Here is a 19,395-nt window from a genome sequence, read left to right as displayed (position 1 = left end):
CTGCTGGGCTCAGGTGATCTATCCTTCTGCCTCAGCCTTCCAAGTAGCTGGAACCACAGGCGAGTGCCACCATGCCCAGCTAATTTTTTGATTTATTGTAGAGACGAGGTCTTGCCATGTTGCCCAGGCTGATCTCAAACCCCTAGGCTCAGGCAGTCCTCTCACCTTGGCCTCCCAAAGTGCTGGGATTACAGGCTTGAGCCATTGCACCTGGCCTCATGTCTTTCTTAATGCATAAGGTTTTCCCCTTCTTTAAAAAAAAAAAAAAATTACTGTGGCTACAGATACATAAAATTTACCATTTCAATAATTTTTAAGTGTAGAGTTTAGTGGTATTAAGTCCATTCACATTGTTATGCAACTATTATAATTGTTCGTCTCCCAAACTTTTCCATAATCCCAAATTGAAACTCTGTATCCTTTATGCCTAGTTTTTAATCACTCATTCAACAAATACATGGTGTTTGTATACTAGGTGAAGGCATTCTGCCAGGCGCTAGGGACACAGCAGAATATATACTCGTTCTAGGAGAATCAAGTTTCCTGAGCTCTGCTCATGTTTCCAGGACAGCAGATCTTGTGACTCGTGTACCTCTTCCCCCTTGAAATGACTTCAAGTATAGGATCCTGGACTGCAATCATATTTTATGGCAAGATGACAAGTGGACATCATTTGTTCTTGATGCCTAGGTTCCCCGACCTCGTACCCTTATCCCAAATTTTTAAAAAACCAGGAATCATTTCTTTCCCATTCTCAGTAGATGCCATATGAGAGAGGCTAATCTCCATTCTGACTCCACAAATAGACTTATGTCCTATGTCTGCCCAATCAGCATTTGTTATCCAGCAGCACCTCCATACCCTTCACTCACCATAATTGGTTTAAGGGTGGGCATACGACTAAAGTTGGCATATGAAAGTCAATTTTGAAGCTTTTGCTAAAATTACTGGGAATGAGGCATTTTCTTTCTGCTGACTTACCATGTAGTGAGAGGCAGTTTGAGAAAAGCAAAGAGAGAGATTCCTAACTATCATTTTATGCTAATAAATTCTCATGTTTGTTTAAGCTCATTTGAGTTGGATTTTGACTCTTACAACTGAAAAGATTCCAATTAACAGAACAATTAGGCAACAGACATAGTACTGAAGAGTTTTATGTAACTGTAGCAAGCATCCAGTGAGCAACTATATGGGGACTTCTGAAAATATGTTCTCAAACTCTACCTTCTTAATTATATTTAAAACAAATAATTGCTTTTGTCCCTCCCAGAGTTCTCTTGTCCTAACACATTTCTGGCTTCTCTGCTTTAAATATTCTTCCCTAGGTTTTTATTCAGTCTCATTCTAACTGAAAAACATATCATCTACAAGCATATGCTAAGATTTTAGATACAATGCCACATCTTCCAGTTGTTAGCTGTGGATTTGGGGCAAATAACTTCAAATCTCTAAGTATTCTGGTAGTCAGGTTCACCCTGGTAAAAGCAGGGGGACAGGGAAGACAAGCGAATTGGCATTCCCCAAGGGAATTATCTCTTCAGCTGATCACTTCTGATGCATAGTGGTGAAGATTCAGGAGAGGGGTAAAAGGTGGAATGAGGGAAGGTCTTCCTCAATAAAAGCTCTGCGCACAAGCATTCAATATTCACTTGATATTTACTAGACAGTCATGTGCTAGCATGCTATGAGTTTGCGCAGGACAGACAAAACAGGCAGTAGACCACAAATTGTCTGTTTATCCTGTAAAGGGCACATGGCTGTAGCAGGACCAGGGCTAAGGTCTGCACAGAGTTGTATTCGATGAGCTTCACAAATACAGAGCAGTCACCTCCTGATGTGTCATCTTTAGTTGTAAGGGACAACAAGATACATATAATTTTAGCACTCTTGCAGCCCTTCAGATCACAACTTGCTGGGTGAACATTGATTAGCTGACCTTCTTTGATGATGCCTGACCCTGGATGCACTTATTTGGCTTGTGGTAGGAGTTTGAACTTTTTTTTTTGCTCTTCATAATCTTCTTAGCTGGCACCTGATGAGCAAGGGGTGATCTCAGTCTTTAGCTGACTCTCTGCTTGTGGATGATTATATATGTACCTCTTACTGACCTCTAAAGACATGGGTGCCAAGGTCACAGTTTAGCTATTAGAAAAAAACAGGCAAGTCTATTTTTTTTTTGCAACATTTGCCTTTTCTCTTTTAATTATAACAAAGAACTGAAAAAGTAAGGTTACACTAATAAGATTCAGACCAGAGAACTATGACCAACAAGCTGAGAGCATATAAGAACAGGAATGGACTTAAGAGAATGTGTGAGCATACATTCTATAAAGCAAGATTTTAAAAATGTGTGCCATGAAATACTAGTTCAATTGAACGAAAAGAGATGTTACATGTACAAATATATTTGGGAGATACCAGGTTGAAAAAGTTGGGTAGATTTGTTTACTGTAGGTTTCTCTAAATCTTAGCATTGTAAAATTCCAAGAGGAAAAATTGATATGTAACATTTCCCAAATTAATTTAATCAAGACCTGCTCCCACATCCTCTTAAGGAATAAGAATTGATTACTGAAGACCAAAAACGGCATCTCTATGATCACAGTGTCATAATGATTAAGATGCCATTATTGACTAAAATGCTTGATTAGCTCAACTGCCTTTAGTTGACATCTATTTTGAAAAAGTTATAAAAGATCTCAAGGAGAAGTGTAGGAGAAAAAGTTGAAGAGGCATTATAGCCTCAGAACTAAAAGTAAGAGTCATGAAGAAAGCAGATCTTAGTTCTGAAAACAGCTCAGGACTGTCATTTACTCTCTGTAAGCCTTGTGTAAAATGGGCATACTAACGGTACTTTTCTCCCAGGATTGCTCTGAGTATTTTACCTCCTTTGTTGTTCTTAACATCTCTGTAATTGGACTGCAATCCCTACTTTTGGAAGTGCTTTCAAACAATGTAAAAACCCTCTTGAAATTAGAGACCATCAGCTTAAGTGAAGAAACTTAAAAATGGAAAACCAAATGCCACATATTCTCACTTGTAAATGGGAACTAAACTAAACTAAAGAACTGCAAAGACATATAGAACAATATAATGGACACTGAAGACTCAGAAGGGGGAGAGTTGGGGATGAAAAACCACCTATCAGGTACAATGCTCACAGGTGGGGGTGGAGGGTACACTTAAAGCCTACACTTCTTCTCCACTATACAATGTATCCATGCAACCCAAAACCATTTGTGTCTCCCAAGCCATTAAAATAAAAATTCAAAAAACAAACAACAGAAAACTTCTCTTATCCTACACTTTTGGACCTAGAATTGACAGGCATATTGAAAAGCTTGGTAAAAGTGGGAAAGCATAAAGAAATGCCAAATTTACATAGTAAACATTTTATGGTATTAATTTATTATAAACTATTTATATAATTATATATAATTTATTTTTATTTATTAATAAAATTACTATTTAGACAAATTAATTTATTATTTGTCAATGTTTTTAACGTAAGACCAATGTAACTTTTTCCTTTTATTTATTTTTAAAGTTAATGATCAACTGGGGTTGTTATTTTCACATAAGCTACATTCATCACATTATTATCAACCCTCACTTATAGTTTTGGTTTCTTTAAACAAAATTGTGACAAGATCTGAGTATAGAATCATACTAGAGTATAATTTATAATTGTCTTTGTTTTAAAAATTGACTTCTTGCTTTTCTTGAGTATACTCCAAAAGATTTATATAGTTTCTGTGGAAATGACAATTATTTCCTTTTGAATTTTTATTTCATTAGTTTATGTAATATTTAATGTCTGCTGTTATAAGTAAAACTGGCACAAACCGAACTGGTTTTATAATAAAAACAACTCATTCTTGGCAGCACACAACTCAACAACTAGGAACAGAAGTGTCCAAGTTTACTTGAGAATAGTCTACTGGCCACAACCCTTCAGCGTGCCACAGTCAACAGCCATTATGCATCACAGAAATAATGTAGAGACTCTTTCTGGAGAAAGTTAGTTGAGGGGAGGTGGTTTGAGAGAGCCATGACAGTGCTTTAAAAGAAGACATATTTTACTTTATTGTCCCTTCTACAGATTCTTGCTCATTAGACCACGTAATTTTAAATACAAGTTTCTACATGGGCTTCCTGTTGACACATTGTTAGTTGACTTCTAACTGTAGGTGGTTTCATTAGGGGAGAGTAATGGCGGGATTTTACAGGTATCAAGGCAGATCAATCCAGATAGCTAAGAAGAAAATAGGTTTTTTTTTAGGTGTCCCTCAATTATATAATACGGGTGGTTGCCCAGTCCATGTGAAACAATGCGTTGTAAACTTTTCCAACTGAGTGCAGTGGCTCATGCCTGTAATTCCAACACTTTGGGAGGCAGAGGTGAGAGTATTGCCTGAGTCCAGGCATTTGAAACCAGCCTGAGCAACTTGGGCAAAACCTTGTCTCTGCAATAAATAAAGAAATTAGCTGGGCGTGGTGGCACGCACCTGTAATTACAGCTACTTGGAAGGCTGAGACAGAAGGATGGTCTAAGCCAGCAGGTGGAGGCTGTGGTGGCTGCGAGCGTGCTACTACACTTCAGGCTGGGTGAGAGCGAGACTCTGACTCAAAAAAAAAAAAAAGAAAAGAAAAGAAAAGAAAACGTTTTCACTAATTTATCCTTAGTTGAACAGTAGAATAAACGTATACTTTGAAAGAACCAGAAAGCAAATCCTGAAGCAGCCCACCATCAGCCTGGGGTTTCTATTACATACTCATTCTACTTCTTAATTCTACTATAATATATCTATAATTATTTTAACATAAAATGTTTTAAAGTACAACCATGAAATTCTTCAAATATACTAATAAATATAATTCTCACCTGGTGCTAAATACTATTAAGAAAATGAAAGTGAAATGAAAGAGATGGAGAATGATGGTGAGTACTGTTCTAGAAATACCAGAGAAGGGGTGAAAATGAGCATTGATTTAAAGTGAAGGAGGTTGCAAGCCTTGAGGAATCTGAGGACACACAGTTGAGGCAAGGGAACAACAATCACAAAGGCCCCATTGCTAGTAGGGACATGTTTGTGTCTTTGAGAAACAGTACGTGGCTGGAACAGAATGACGGGGTCAAAGGAGATTATGACTGAGAGCTAGCCAGGGTTCATTTTATGGAGGCTACTGTCTAAGGTAAGAGTTTTAGATTTTGTTTCTCTGAATGAGAAGTAAAGACTTTGAAGGGTTTTCAGCAAAAGAGAAATATGAACTGTCTTAAACTTAAAAGAGTCACCCTGGCTCCTATGATAAAAGACTGGAGAGGGGCCAGAATAGAAGTAGGGACACCAGTTAGGAAGCTACTATGGTAATCCAAGCTACATATTATGTTAGTTTGTGCTGGGGTTGCAATGGTGGAGGTGGGGGGAAGTGGTTAGATGAAGGGCATATTTTGAAGGCATAGCAGTTAGGATTTGCTAACAGATTGAATAGTGGCATAAGGAAAAGAAAGAAATTAAAGACTATCCCCCAGATTTCAGTCTTGAGCCACTGGATATATAGCTGCCTTTTCCCGTGACTGGGAAAACTAAAGGAGGATCAGATTTAGGAAGATGATCAAATGTTCGGTCTGGTCTTATTATTTTTGAGATGGCAATTAGATAACCAAATGAGATGAGAAGGCAATGGGTAGGAATCAAGGATTTATTAGGGAGAGGAGTTGAAGACAAAATTCAGGAAATATCAGTATGAAGATGGCCTTTGAAGCCATGGGACTGGATAAAATCCACTATGGAGTAATATAAAGTGATTAAAGGCTAGTGGAGTTGACCTTAGATCAGGGCCCAGTGAAATTTTGTGTTTATGTTTGGATCAGGAATCATAAACTATCTATTGCCACAGCCACTGCCCAAGACAAAGACACCAACATCTCTTACTTGGATTATTGAAACATCCACTATCCTGGTTTCTCTTCACACAGCTCTTCATTGCTTCAAAAGAGTGAGAATTTGAAACTATAAGCTCAATTACCTAAAATAACTAAAGCTTTCCATTGCCCTTATGTTGAATAACAAATTCCTTAAGATGGTTTCAATAAGGCTCAATAAGAATATTTTAAATGGTGAATGAATCTCAATGTTTTCTCTTTAATAATGTGTTTTTGAAAAAAATGGGCGGAGGGAGGAATTAGCTTGCTTCTTTTGTTTGTTTGGATTGAGTATGAAAAGGCTTCTTTGTTTTAAAATAATATATTTCAGTGTGACCCAATCAATCCATTAGTAGCTAGCTTTTATTCAACACCTTTGGTCAGCTTCTTACTGTGATATAAAATATAAGATACTATTCCTAGGACTAAACCCCCTGCAGGACATTTCCTTGGTGAAATGTATAATATTGTGGTCAGTGGAGGAAAAATAAAATTCCTGAAAATGACCATGTTATCACGAGTGAAACGTATTTTTAATAACTATGAGGCACAGCTACTTTCAACCTAGTCTTTTCTATTCCTTATGGATTATGCTTCCACTACATAACGAAGAGCCTCTGACCCACAAAAAAATGAAAATATTTTTTCAAAAAGGCTTGAGGAAACAACAAAATCCCTAGACCAGTGAACATATATGGATTTGATGTTGGAGCTGAATTGGAAACTGATAAACTCATTTCTTTATTGCTGGCTACAGATAGAATCCTTGATTTGGTTTCCATGACCCTACGGATGAAATTATAGCAGGAATATTAAATGAAAATAATGCTAATTCTCTTTCATTTGTAAATGAATTCCATACCACACTACATTTTTTTTTTGGTGGTAATGGTAGGGTTGGTAAAATAAAGATATATGAGTGATTGTAGGTTATAATAACGTCACAATATAAAGCAGTTACAACTGGGGTTGTAGCAACTAACTACATTGAAACTACATATGGTTTCTCTGGCATTCAGCACAGGAACAGCACATGAACAGAAAGTATCACCTCTTTAGCAATTAGAAAAAAAGCAGCAGAATTATAAAAATATCTTTTCAGTTGACCATATGCAAACCTTTCACTTTATAAAGGTAGGTCATGCAGCTAATTCCTAAAACACTGGAACTCGGGCCTCCTGTCTTCTGGTCCAGTACTCTTATACTAGTATTTTTGGCTTAAGAATTGGGAGCTTTAACATTTAAAAAATATCTAGACTTCTAGCTTTTCTAAAAAAAAAAAAAGGAAGGAGAGGGCCAAGGGGAGGAGGAAAAAAGAGAAGAAGGGGAAGGAAGAAGAAAGAAAAAGAAAAGGAAGGATCTGGGTTTACATTATCATATGGGAAAAGGATTAAAACTTTTTTTTTTCCCTAGGGACACATTTATCTTGGGTTAACTTTCTGGCTTTCTTACCCTAGAAATATGATAAGGTGAAATATCAGTCATATGAGCAGGCAATGTTGTTATGGTAAAAATGACCCAGGACTGGTATACTGCATCTGGCTGGGAGGAATGCAAATGAACTATCACATCTGGTGAGAAGTAATTGCCTTGAGCTTCCCTGAGTGTGGTGATTCTTGTCACTAGGTTTGTTCCTCATGGGAACTTTGGATGCTTTGCCTATGGGAATGTTATAAGAGATCTTGGTTCCCATTTAAGACATGAACCTTCTAGGTCAGGAGGCTCCACACTTAGCTACATGAGTTTAACTTCTTTTCTCTTAAGATAGCACTTGGGATAATAGAAATTTTAAAATAGAGAGCAAGTCTCTGTATTGCTGCTGGAACTACTTCAGGGACTCCCAGTGAAGACAAAGGCCTGGCAATGCTCTGTTGGCACACACTCTGTCATGTTCCTAAGTGAGTTGGATGCCAAGTGTGACCCTCAATAATCAAGACATCGTGTCTAGTTGAGCCTAAGAACATCCTCTTGAGGGCATTGTACAACAGTAAGGTACCTCTCATTGATGAGATGTATGCTCTCTAGTTCTTCAGGATCTCCATCATTCCCTATTATCTCATATCTGGCTCACTCCGGTTCAATGGCAATGTAGTCCTTGAAAATTTTAGAACCCTGTTCTAGATTCTAGAAAGGATAACTAATTTCTACAGTAACTTGACAAGTAACCTATTAAGGGAAGCAATAAACCTTTCAATACTTTGAGCATTGGAGATATAAAAATCATTCACTCGCATGGTCCAACCTATTTCTGTTTTGATACACCCTTTGTCTGTTTTTCTTTCTTTCTTTCAAGATAAAAGCAAAAACCTGCCATCCTGACCAGGTGGGCTTCCAATTTTCTCTTTCCTGTACCCAGTTTTTATCAGCAACTAAGGTAGATTAACAAATGATCCAGCCAGTATCAGAAAGGAACTTGTGATTTACTTTAGAGAATACTTTTAAAAACAATTACTTGGAAAATAGATCTTGACAACATATTAGCTGTCATATCTTAGGACAATTCTTTTGCAAATTAAAAAAATAATATTTTCAAAATAATTGGGCTCTGTTTCCAAGAATTCACCATAACAATTAGAACTATATCTCTGAAATAAATTTAGTATGTGCATGTCTTTATTTTTTTCAAACTGGTTACAGGTTGTCACCAAGCTAAAGGAAGGAGGCCATTAGCATGACATTCATCATTCAGTATTTCCAGGAATTTCATTTGAGAGAACAATCTACCTGCTTTAGTTTTTATGAATCCCCTATGAGTTACAGATGCCAGATGTCTTTTCTCTGCCTGTCTCTCTGATGACAGGCCTAGTGGCACATAAAAGGAAAAGCAGTCGGTGTTGGGAAGGAAACTCACAACTTACAGCGGGACAGTCTATTATTAATGGAGAAAGTCATAGGGTAGTTAATGTACGGATGTCAGACTTTCCAACTTTCATACAGTCCCCTTGGGAAGTGGTGCCGACAGATGTGTTGAAGGCAGAACTGCAAGCAGAGCAGATAGTCAGCAGGGGATCATTAGTCTGCTTCAAGAGCTGGGGCTCCTGGGTGATTAAGAGGTAACAGCTTACAAGAGCCATGTATAAATTACACATCTCAGGGTCAACACCCAAAATGCTTCTTAATTTTTTTTTTTATAAGGCATAGGGTCTGAATGGCAAATGTATTTCATCAGTCTGCCACAGAAACTCTTAAAACTTTAATATTTCTCATATCCATGATCTATAAAAACAACTGATTCTTTACTTAATTTATCCTGGAATGTTTCCCAGAGTCTATTGGAATAAGGATATGGTGAACTGTATGTGAAAGAATGAGCAAAAGAGCCCTCTGACTTACAACTCCCTTTAAAGATACTTTGTACACAGCAAAGATGAGAGTTTTTAAAGCTAGGATTACAGAGGATTAATTTGTCTCACTCTGTTTTATCTTTTAATGGGCCCATTCACTCTCATTCTGAAAACTGCAGTAGAGTCACATGAAAACTTAGATATTTTAAGCTTTGTGGATCTACTTTGATAGTCGAACCAGAGAGGTCACATGTGGTGCTTAATGATGGAACACCTTCCATGTGGTTTCTTGAATGAAGCTGCTCATAGAAAATGAACAGAACAGCATTCTCTGCCTTACTCTAACATGCTTAGCCCTGAACCTTTACATTTATTTAATTAATTTATTTAAATTTGAAAGATGTGGGGTACAATTCAGGATTAGGTATACAAGTGGTCATTGTACAGGTAAAGTTTAGGCCTCCCGTTGGTTCCCACTTTGCCTAGTTTGATAGCAGGTACCCTTATTATGGTTGTATGCTCCTGTCCCCCAGTAGTATCCTGCTACTGCCAAGCCATTTCTTATAGTATTATGGTAAATGTTCAGGGTCTGCTTGTGAGTGAGAACCTTTGCATTTAATTCAGACTTGATTATTAATTGTTTTTAAGCTATCTGTAATGCCAGTACATAATGAAATAACTTACATCAATTGCATTTTTGCTGTTAAAGATTGAAGCTCGGTACATGGGATTGTGCTGCAAATAAAAGAAGGTCTACCAGTGGGAAGCAAATTTGGTATGGTATCTGCTATAAACTAAAACATAACATATTTCAGATCACAGCCACTTGCAGACTTTGGACTACTGACTCTCCATCTTCTCTATATATTTCGCTGGCTGGTTTTTAGTGACAAACACCACATTTCCCCAGTCTAGATAAGTATGAAAATGAAAATAGAAGCTATGTCAACTTGAATTTAAAGTTTTCTAACCTGAAAATGAACTAGTCCTCTTTGCATAATGCACTCCCCCGCAAGCTATTTTCTTAACTAGGCTATAGTGCCATTTGGGAATGGGAGTATATATATGTATATTTTTTTCATTCCCTGCAGAAAGTCAAGTTGCCTGAACATTGCTATGTGCAGATTTAATGCACATCACTGCACATGTGCCCCAGTAACCCGGCAAAGGCCTGACACTGGAGATTCAGAACAGCTCCAGGCAGGAGCAAAGCGGATTACTGTAAATCCAGGCATTTTTATTGATACCCATCTCTCAAGGCAGGGTAGCAAGGATAGCTATTTTAACTTGAGTATCCAGAGTGATTTTCAAATAAAAAAAATAATAAACGCTATATGGCTTCCTGGAGACCAATGTGTCCACATATTATGGAAACTCCTCCACACAATGCAAATATCTTCCTTCTCCAAATGTTAGTACAAAAATGTGTTTTGAAGAAAGAGGTAATTAACAATGGAGAACCAAGTAAAATCTGAGCTGGAAGCAACCTTGAAAAGCACAAAATTAAACCTTATTATTTTAAAATTTTTGCTATGGAAATTTTCTAACATATTACAAATAACAAAAGTAGAAATCATGGTGTGGTGAACCCTCATGTATTATCATCTAATAATTGTAAACATTGTTTCATTCTTAATTGCTTTAATGTCTTTTATTAAGTATGATATTGACTGTCATTTAGCAGGTCATAGATATATCTTTTTACTCTTCATTATGTTTTTGTTTTATTTTACTTCTGAATTTTGTTTTTGTATTTTAAATGTGGAATATGGTAGGATTTAAGCAAATTCTTTCTTTAGTTTCTTTTGAGTTATCTGTACTTTTACAACTCTTATTCCATTTTAAAGCGGGTGTTCATGAATTACCGAGGAATGTCATATTTAGTTAAAGAACATCTCACTTTTTTTCCTCACCTATAAAGTGGGAATATATAACACCTATATTATATGGTCCTTGTAAGCATTAAATGAGTTACTGTTTGTAAAGCATTTAAAATAGTGTCTGACATATATGACCCACTATATAAGTGTTACTAACGTTCATAAGTGAGAACCTCTCCCATTTTGCTGTCTTCGTCATGTTCAGGATTATTCTCATTTCATAAGATAAATTGCTAGCTTTTCATCTTGTCTTTGCTCTGACACAAATTATACAGCACAACAATTACCTTAAAAATTTGAAAGATTTTCTTTATAAAATGTATAGCCCAGAGCACTTGGAGAAGGTAGTTCTCAATAACTCTCAAATCCTTCCACGATAATTGATCTATTCATATTTTCTCAGTTCAATTTTATTACTTATATATTCTCAGTAGATTGTGAATTTAATCCAGATGTTCAAATGATCATAGACTTGTACCATTTTCTTTTATGATTTTAAATCTTTTATGCAAAATTATATACTGTTTTTAATTTCTAATTTTGTGTATTTGTATTTCTCTTGTTTGTTCTTGATTAGATTTGGAGAGAGATAGCTTACATATATATTTTTCTCTCTCAGAGCTCCTCTTGGATATCTCATGTGTATTGTTTTCTGTTTTCTAATTCACTACTTTTGACTTTTATCTTCTTTTCTTCCTTTCCCCTTAGGTTTGTGTTGTGTTCCTTTTGAACTTCATGTGGTGAATACTCATTCCTTGCTTAATAATAAACTTAAGTATATTAGTTCAGACAAAGTTTCGGAATATACTTTTCATAAATTTTATAAGTGTAGATATATCTGTTCTCATTTTCTTCATTTTTGAAACGTATTATGATTCTTTTTTGACATGGTAGGTATTAGCATGTTGATTTGAAATTTGCATGGGTTGATTTTTAAAAATTTGCTGTGGTAGTGTTGTGTATAATTGATTTATAACTAGTTTCTTGCTTAGTTGCATTATGGCAGAAAATAAGGTCTGGTCTATATAATTTCAGTTTTGTTTAAATTTTTTTATTTTCGCTAAACATGTAACCAATTAGAATAAGAATAACAGAAGCACTTGAAAATACATAAATATACATTTAAATTTTAAAAGTCAATCTTATTATTACATTATTGTAATTCTTCATATCTTTATTTGTATTTATTTCACCCATCAAGTTAAATGACAAATATGCTTTAGTAATTTCTCTCTGTATTTCCAAATGTTTAGCATTGTATATTTTGGCTCTATGTTTTATGGTGTTTAAAATTATATAAGTGAAATGTCTTTATTGTGGTTCGTGTATTTTAATAATAAAAAATCACCTTTATCAACTGAAAAATTGTTATATATGAATAAGACTTAGTTTGAACTAATAACTTTATGCTTTTTTATCTTTTAAAAATCTATTTTGTTAGTAGGATAGATACTTTATGTCATCATATTTTGATTAGATGACAAAATTTTTAATTCAATCTGATGCGCTTATGTTTAATATGAAAGTTACATGTCTTTATATTTCACCATAAGCTATATACTTTTACATCTGTCATATTTCTGTATATTTTTTCCATTTATACTTTTTTGCTTATCTTAATTTCTGGTTTCAGTAAATAAATTACAATTTCTTTGATCTTACCATCTCTAGCAACTTAAAGGTACATCCCATTTTTATTTCTATCTAAATCTATATTTTCTTTGATTATTAAAATACATAATATCATAATAACTATTTACTCTCTCTCAAACATGAGAAAATACACAGTGCTCTCACTATTAAAAGGCTGATGAATTTACATGGAATGGTAAGTATGCCTTGATATTAAACAATAAGATAATATGTATATACTGATGATATATCTTTATCAATTACATTGATTACCTATGGATTGGAACTTTACTACCTAATTTCCATATTTATGAAGCTTTCTGATCATTGTACTTTCATTTTATGTTCTTTATAAAAGCTTATCTAGTTAATCATGTTTATCATTAATTCAATTTTCTACAATTTTCATTTGACTTTTTACTGAGTCTGCATTGCAGATTTTAATTCTTTCATTTTTAATCTTTGCCAGATGAAATAGCTCTCTTTTTACATTAGCATCTTTGTTTCATAAAATTCATGTTTTCTTGCACTTGACTGAAAGCACAATGGACATACATCTATTAATTTTCTTATATTTTCTTAAGGCATACCTTTCACATGCATTTTCATTTTGTTTTATTTTGCATCCTTAGGCAATGCCTGACACTTACTCCCTCCTCTCCAGTCTTTTTCTCATTGATTATGTTCGTAAGACATCATGATGGAGTAGATTTTTTATTTAACTCTGTTTATGAACATTGTGATTCTTCCCAGGTATTGAGTTCACCAGCTAAAAATGGTTACATTCTTTTATTTCTGTAAACTGTCCAAATGGGGACTCACAGAATTCCAGTGTTAGATGTTAAGTTTGAGGTGCTTTAACAGCTATTTTTAATTTCCCAACTTACTGGTGTCTGGCTATCATTAAGTTAGTAAGATTTTGAGGAACCAAGTTGAAACTTTCGTCACTTCAGTCATCATTTTCACAGTAAACTGAAATGCTTTTTCCCTGTGTCCACATCCAATATGTCACATTTGCATCTTTTGACAGTTTCTCTATTCCAGAATCATGTACTATTGTTGTCTATAGTACTCCTTCTTTCCCTCTACTGTCTCATCCTTCAAATCTCAGCTCCAGAACAACTTCTTGAAGGGAGCCTTCTGTGACTTTCCAGTCTCCATCATATTCAATCATTGAACCCTGTTCTCCTTCCCCTCACTCCCACCTTACAACCAAGAGCACACATCTCAGTGTGGTGATTTAATTACCTTCCTGCTCCCCAGTAGAACTGTAGCCTGTATGGCAAGGGGAAGCAGTTTGATTCAATCTTATATCTGCAATGTCTACTACAAGGCCTGGGATCTGATAGGTTCTGCCAAAATCTCATATTTTCACTTTTTAAAAGCAATCTATTCTCTTCAACCTTGGAACGCTAATTTACATACTCCATTAGAACCCAATCATAAATCTCATTCATCACAACTATTTTCACTGAAGTAAACTGAAGCTGTACATTTAAAAGGAGTGCTACCTTGCAGATACAGTGAACAAATTTGCAAGGTAGCAAGACACACAAAGAAGAAAGTTTACAAAAGCCTTTCTTATATTTAGGTACTAATTTCATAGAGGTGTCATACCTATCTTATTTTGCAGTAGATGGAAACCACAAAAGGAAGAAATACGAGTCTTTAATAAGCCACATTTTGTTTTTAAAATCCTATTTATCTTTTCAAAAAAAGCAAACTCTAGTCTGCATAAAATGCAAAGGACTGGGCTTCAAATACCTATAACTGAAGCATCTTGGCATTTCTCAGGTGTTCCCTAGTGTATGTGCTGATTTAAAGGAGTGAGAAAGTGTAAATTCCAAATTACTTCAAAAGTGGAGATTCTTAAGATATTTCTGAAATGCTACATTATCAACCGCAACAATCTTTCCAGCTGTGCCTGCCATATGGATTTATGAATTCCTGTGGAGTGTTGTTATAACACAACTCTTTTCCAGGGGTTCATTGTGACAGTGAAGATTGAGATAATATGTTAACCTGCAACTAGTTGATGTGAGAAAAAGAGGGTGTGTTATAGCTAGAGAAGGGAAGAACTTTCTTGGCTGGGTACAAACAGACTGCCCATTGTTAGCAGCCAGTATCACTTAACATATCATAAGCATTCTCCCAACCAGTCTCTAAATTAATGATTAGACATTTCTTTTAGTGCCTAATGCAGGCAGAGTTGGTCTCTCTGTAAAATCATTATGCTTCATTTGGAATTTTGTATTCATTCTGCATATCTATAAATGTCAAAATCATTAATAGATATGGTGAACTCCAATCAACTTGACTGAATAAAAAGTTTTTAAACTATATTGTTTGTCCTTGATGAATATACAGTCACACAATTAAATCATTTTCTTTTAATTCAGTATTTTGATACTGCATAGAATCAGAAGTTTTAATCCTACCCTTAGACAAAAAAGCTGCAATCTATTCCTTTGTGTGTGAAACTGAACTTCACTTGCCCATATGTATAGTTTACTCTGGTCTTCAACTTAACTTTTTCCAGTTACTTTTTCTCAGTTTAGTTTTGGAAACTAAACTGAGCAAGTGTGTGTGTGTGTGTGTGTGTGTGTGTGTGTGTGTGTGTGTATCAGAAAAATGATCAACTTCTTATTTGTGCCTAAGACTTACAGGATCAAGATCCCTGACAGTGGTAAATATGCCATCTCTGAGGCTTAGATTTCTAAGTTCCTAGAGTCTATTTTCAAATACCCAGGACTCAGTCAGCATTTCCTCATCCTAAGTATTGTATTGTTATCCCGCTTACTTCAATGTAACATCATTATACACTGATCTCACAAAATACTGATTCATTGCTGAAGATATACCCAAAGAACTGCTCATTTCTTTTTCAGTTGAAAAGACTAGATTTATAGGGTATAATTCCTGAGGACATTAAGACAAGAGTGGTTCCCACACATCCTGCAGTGATGTCCGCTGGATTATTTATGAAATGCTCAGTCAGGTTCATGCTATTGAAAGATCAGTGTTGATCATTTGTTCTCTTCTGGCTAGTACATCCCTGGTAGCACTCTCCTGGATATGTAATGTGTTTTTCACATCTCCAGACTCTTCAAATCCCAACTGGCACCTGTGTTCCAGTGCAATATCATCCTTCACTGCTTCCTGGGATGGATAACTCCAAAAGAGAAAGCTCTGCATGCAGTTGAGCTTTGTTGAATGATCACAGTTGGTAGATCATTTAGCTTTATGGATCAAATCTCACTTTCCAAATGCCACTTCCTTTTGTACTAATGTGTTTGGTCCTTACTCTGATTGATCAATAGGCCTCCAGTTCTAAGGATAAAATCTGGAGATAATCTATTTTTTTGATATTTAAAAAGAAAACAGAGACATTCCTAACTTGAATTCAAATCTATATATCCACAAATATACTTACATAGTGAATATTATTAAAGAGTTACTGTCAGGAGCTAAGCTGGGTAATTAGTGCCATCATCAATAAACTAAAACCCTTGGTTTCCACCCCAAAAGTACACGGAAATATTTGTATAAATGCAAAAGGTGAAAAGGAGAGAGAAAAGGAATTTCTTGAAATTCATTTCTGCTATTTTTTAAACTAAGTGATTCTCTTTAGACTTCTGAACAAAAATATATTTAATTAACTGCCATTTATTAAGTAACTGAGGCTACTTCCAAGTGTGATAACTGCAAAGACAACTTAAACATCTCTCTAACTAGAACTAAAAGACAAATTGAAATAGAAAGTATACAACTACTACTCTTGGGGAACTCTTCTTAGAAACCAGACTAGCATTTCTCTATACAGGTTAATTTAAGAAATTGAAGGTTCAGTTATATAAGGTTTAGGATTGTTATATGACCAGGGAATGTTTGTTACCTATATAAACTTATTTTTTTCTAATTATAAATGTATAGTTGTTGACATCTAGGCATTCAAAGTATAGTCACGAAACATTCAAGTTGTTTTTAAAAAGAGTTGACAGGAAAATTCAAAGGCAAAAAGTATGTCAGTAGCATCACAGAATATACTTCACCAATTTCAGATATAACTGACATCAGAAATATTCACCTCCCTTCTTGTCACATCTGGTAAGGGAGAAGCAAGTCACTCTTTTAGACATTCCAGGCCCTGATTCCTCTCTTTTGCTTCCTTTGCTGATTCCTTCTTTGAACTAAATAATCTCATGACTGAGAGAAATAATGGAACCTGTATTTGGTGTGGTAAAGACAAATACTTCCAGTGGCCTATCCTCCTAAACATGAAACACTCCACTGTGCCACTTGGGTCAGATAATTTACAAGTAAAACCTGATCAATGTGGCTCTTTTTTTCTGCTTAACTGGTGAAAGAGGAGGCTTAACGAATGCAGAAATATATCACCTTGCAAACTGTTTTATATTATCCTATGCTGATTAAATCACTAATGTGCCATAACTTCCTCTGACTGGGTAAGGGGGACGAGGAAAAAAGGAGAAACAAGTTGATTACATTTCAGATAAAAGAGTTTAGGTTCATATCTTTCAAAGGAACATAGTGGAGTCCAGAAGCATCAAATAAGATTGCCTTAAGAATACTGAATTCCTTATTTTAAAAGGATACCTAGTACTTTACAATGTTAAATTCTTGAAAAAATGGTGCAATAGCAGTATTTCATAGCCACTCCCAATCAATATTTGAAACATTTTGTAGGGTTCCAAGTTCAAATGACAAGAACCCACATTTTGCCTTTTGACAGAACCTTTTCAGAATCATTGATTTCCAACAAGGTCAGTCTTAACCTACTGGACCTGTGGTTTTTAAATTACTGGTAGGCAATAAGGCATCTCTCAGGAGACTCACTTCTTAGGTGACATGTAATGAGCATCAAAAGGGCAGGTACCTCAGTGGTGGCCAAACAACAAAGGCTCAGGATTCTATGATCATTATTTACCATTTGTTACTTAAGTATTTTCAAAATGGGACTATATATGGGCACCTTCTTTCCACACATGCCCCTAATGAGGTCACTTAAAGTGGAATGCTAGCCTTTTCTTTGTTCCCTTATGCACGTTCAACCATGTTACCACTATGAACAGAAAAGATCAACCCTTAAATTGGCATTCTTATAGCTTTGTATGACAATTAAGTGGGATTGTTAATTTCATAACCATTTGAAAATTTCACATTTTGCTTTTTTTAAACTGCCATATAAAATATGTTGAAGACAACATTCTTTAGTCTATTAAAAAATCCTCAGCATGATTTCAGCAATATTTAAAAAGACTTGGCTCCTTCTAAGTCTTTTTAATGCCTTGTTTCTTCTAAGGAAATGGAACCCTGGCACACACTATACACACTGAATAGAAAATGCAAGCATAAAGAATTACACAGAACTTGGCCTTAGAGAAGACTATTGGTAGTTTACCTCAACTGTTCTTTTGAGTCTTTAACAGCGATTTGCAAATGTTAGCAGAATTGCTGAGTCAGTATTTTAATAAAGGCATAATGCCAGAGCATAACCAATTTATGTAATAATGGATGTAAATTTCATATAAATCTCTTAGGAGATATATCTGAAAAATACTTGCCTACTTAAAAATTGATACATGAATGTATATCAAGAATCATATATCTCCAAAGACAAGTAGGTTTTTTATTTAACTTTGAAGCTTAAGCAAATGAAAATAATCAAGCCTAATTAATAAAATAGGAATGTCTGAATGTTTTAATTGTGTAAATTGCTGTCATATTTATTAAGCTTTTTTATCCTCATAAAACATTTGAAAGGTTTATAGAACAAGGATGAATTTCATTCAGCTGGCTTAATACTGTGTATGAATTTGAAAGTTATGCTAGGAACCAAGATATGGGGAAAGAGTAGAAGCCTAAAAGGTTAATGTAGAGGAAATAAGCAGGAAGTGGAATGACTGTTTCTTGAGGCAGGTGGCTAGTTGTCCAAAGCACAGGTGACAAACCTAGGACCCGGTCAGGGTGATGTCAGTAGGCAAGGAGGGCTGATGTAACGGGTGGGGCCCAATAACTACACTTCCTAGACATTAGCGATACTTGGAATTCAATGGAGAGCATGTTATGATTAGCGGTTTGGAGATGGGTTAAAATGGGATCTGGTTCAACTTTGGGTGAGAAATGAGGGTAAGGGTTAAGCTAAGTGGACTACAGTGAAATGGGTTGGTATTTGGAGTAAATAAGGAGGCACCTGAAAACCTAAAGTTATATAGAACTGGTAAACACAGGAGCCAGTTTGGGAAGAATAAGACACTGAGTGTGGAATTAGCAGAGGAGGCAGTTTGACTTGAATGTGAATGTCTTGAAGATTATTCTGGGCATAAAAGATGCTAAATTTTAGCACAGTAAGGTAAGTCCTGTCTCAGTGACTTGTCAGCATAGTTTGGATCTAACTAGTCATAGTGGACATATTTATAGTGGACATATTTATAATCATAGCTCTGAAGGTGACATCCTGATGCCAAATGATGAGTAGGTGTGTGAAGACAGAAGCAGAAGTAAAATGAGGAAATAGGGTTTAAAGAAGTTATATAATTGGTCCAAGACCACAGAGTAAGTTAAAGGAGAGCTGGTACTGGAACGTGGGTGTCCTACTTTTTCACACTTTTACCTCTGTCCCACAATGAATACGAAATGGTCCAGCTGAAAT

General features: G+C 35.4%; 1 protein-coding gene across 1 annotated transcript in view; it reads right to left on the bottom strand.

Annotated features, from left to right (window-relative positions):
• CNTN4 (contactin 4) overlaps positions 1-19,395 on the bottom strand; it is a 339,871-nt gene that overhangs the window by 234,927 nt on the left and 85,549 nt on the right. The gene's annotated exons all lie outside the window — the stretch shown is intronic.

The sequence above is a fragment of the Carlito syrichta genome, unplaced genomic scaffold (assembly GCF_000164805.1).
Source record: "Carlito syrichta isolate Samal-C Ts95f unplaced genomic scaffold, Tarsius_syrichta-2.0.1 Scaffold117309, whole genome shotgun sequence".
Taxonomy (NCBI): domain Eukaryota; kingdom Metazoa; phylum Chordata; class Mammalia; order Primates; family Tarsiidae; genus Carlito; species Carlito syrichta.
This window is presented reverse-complemented; position numbering and strand designations above follow the sequence as displayed.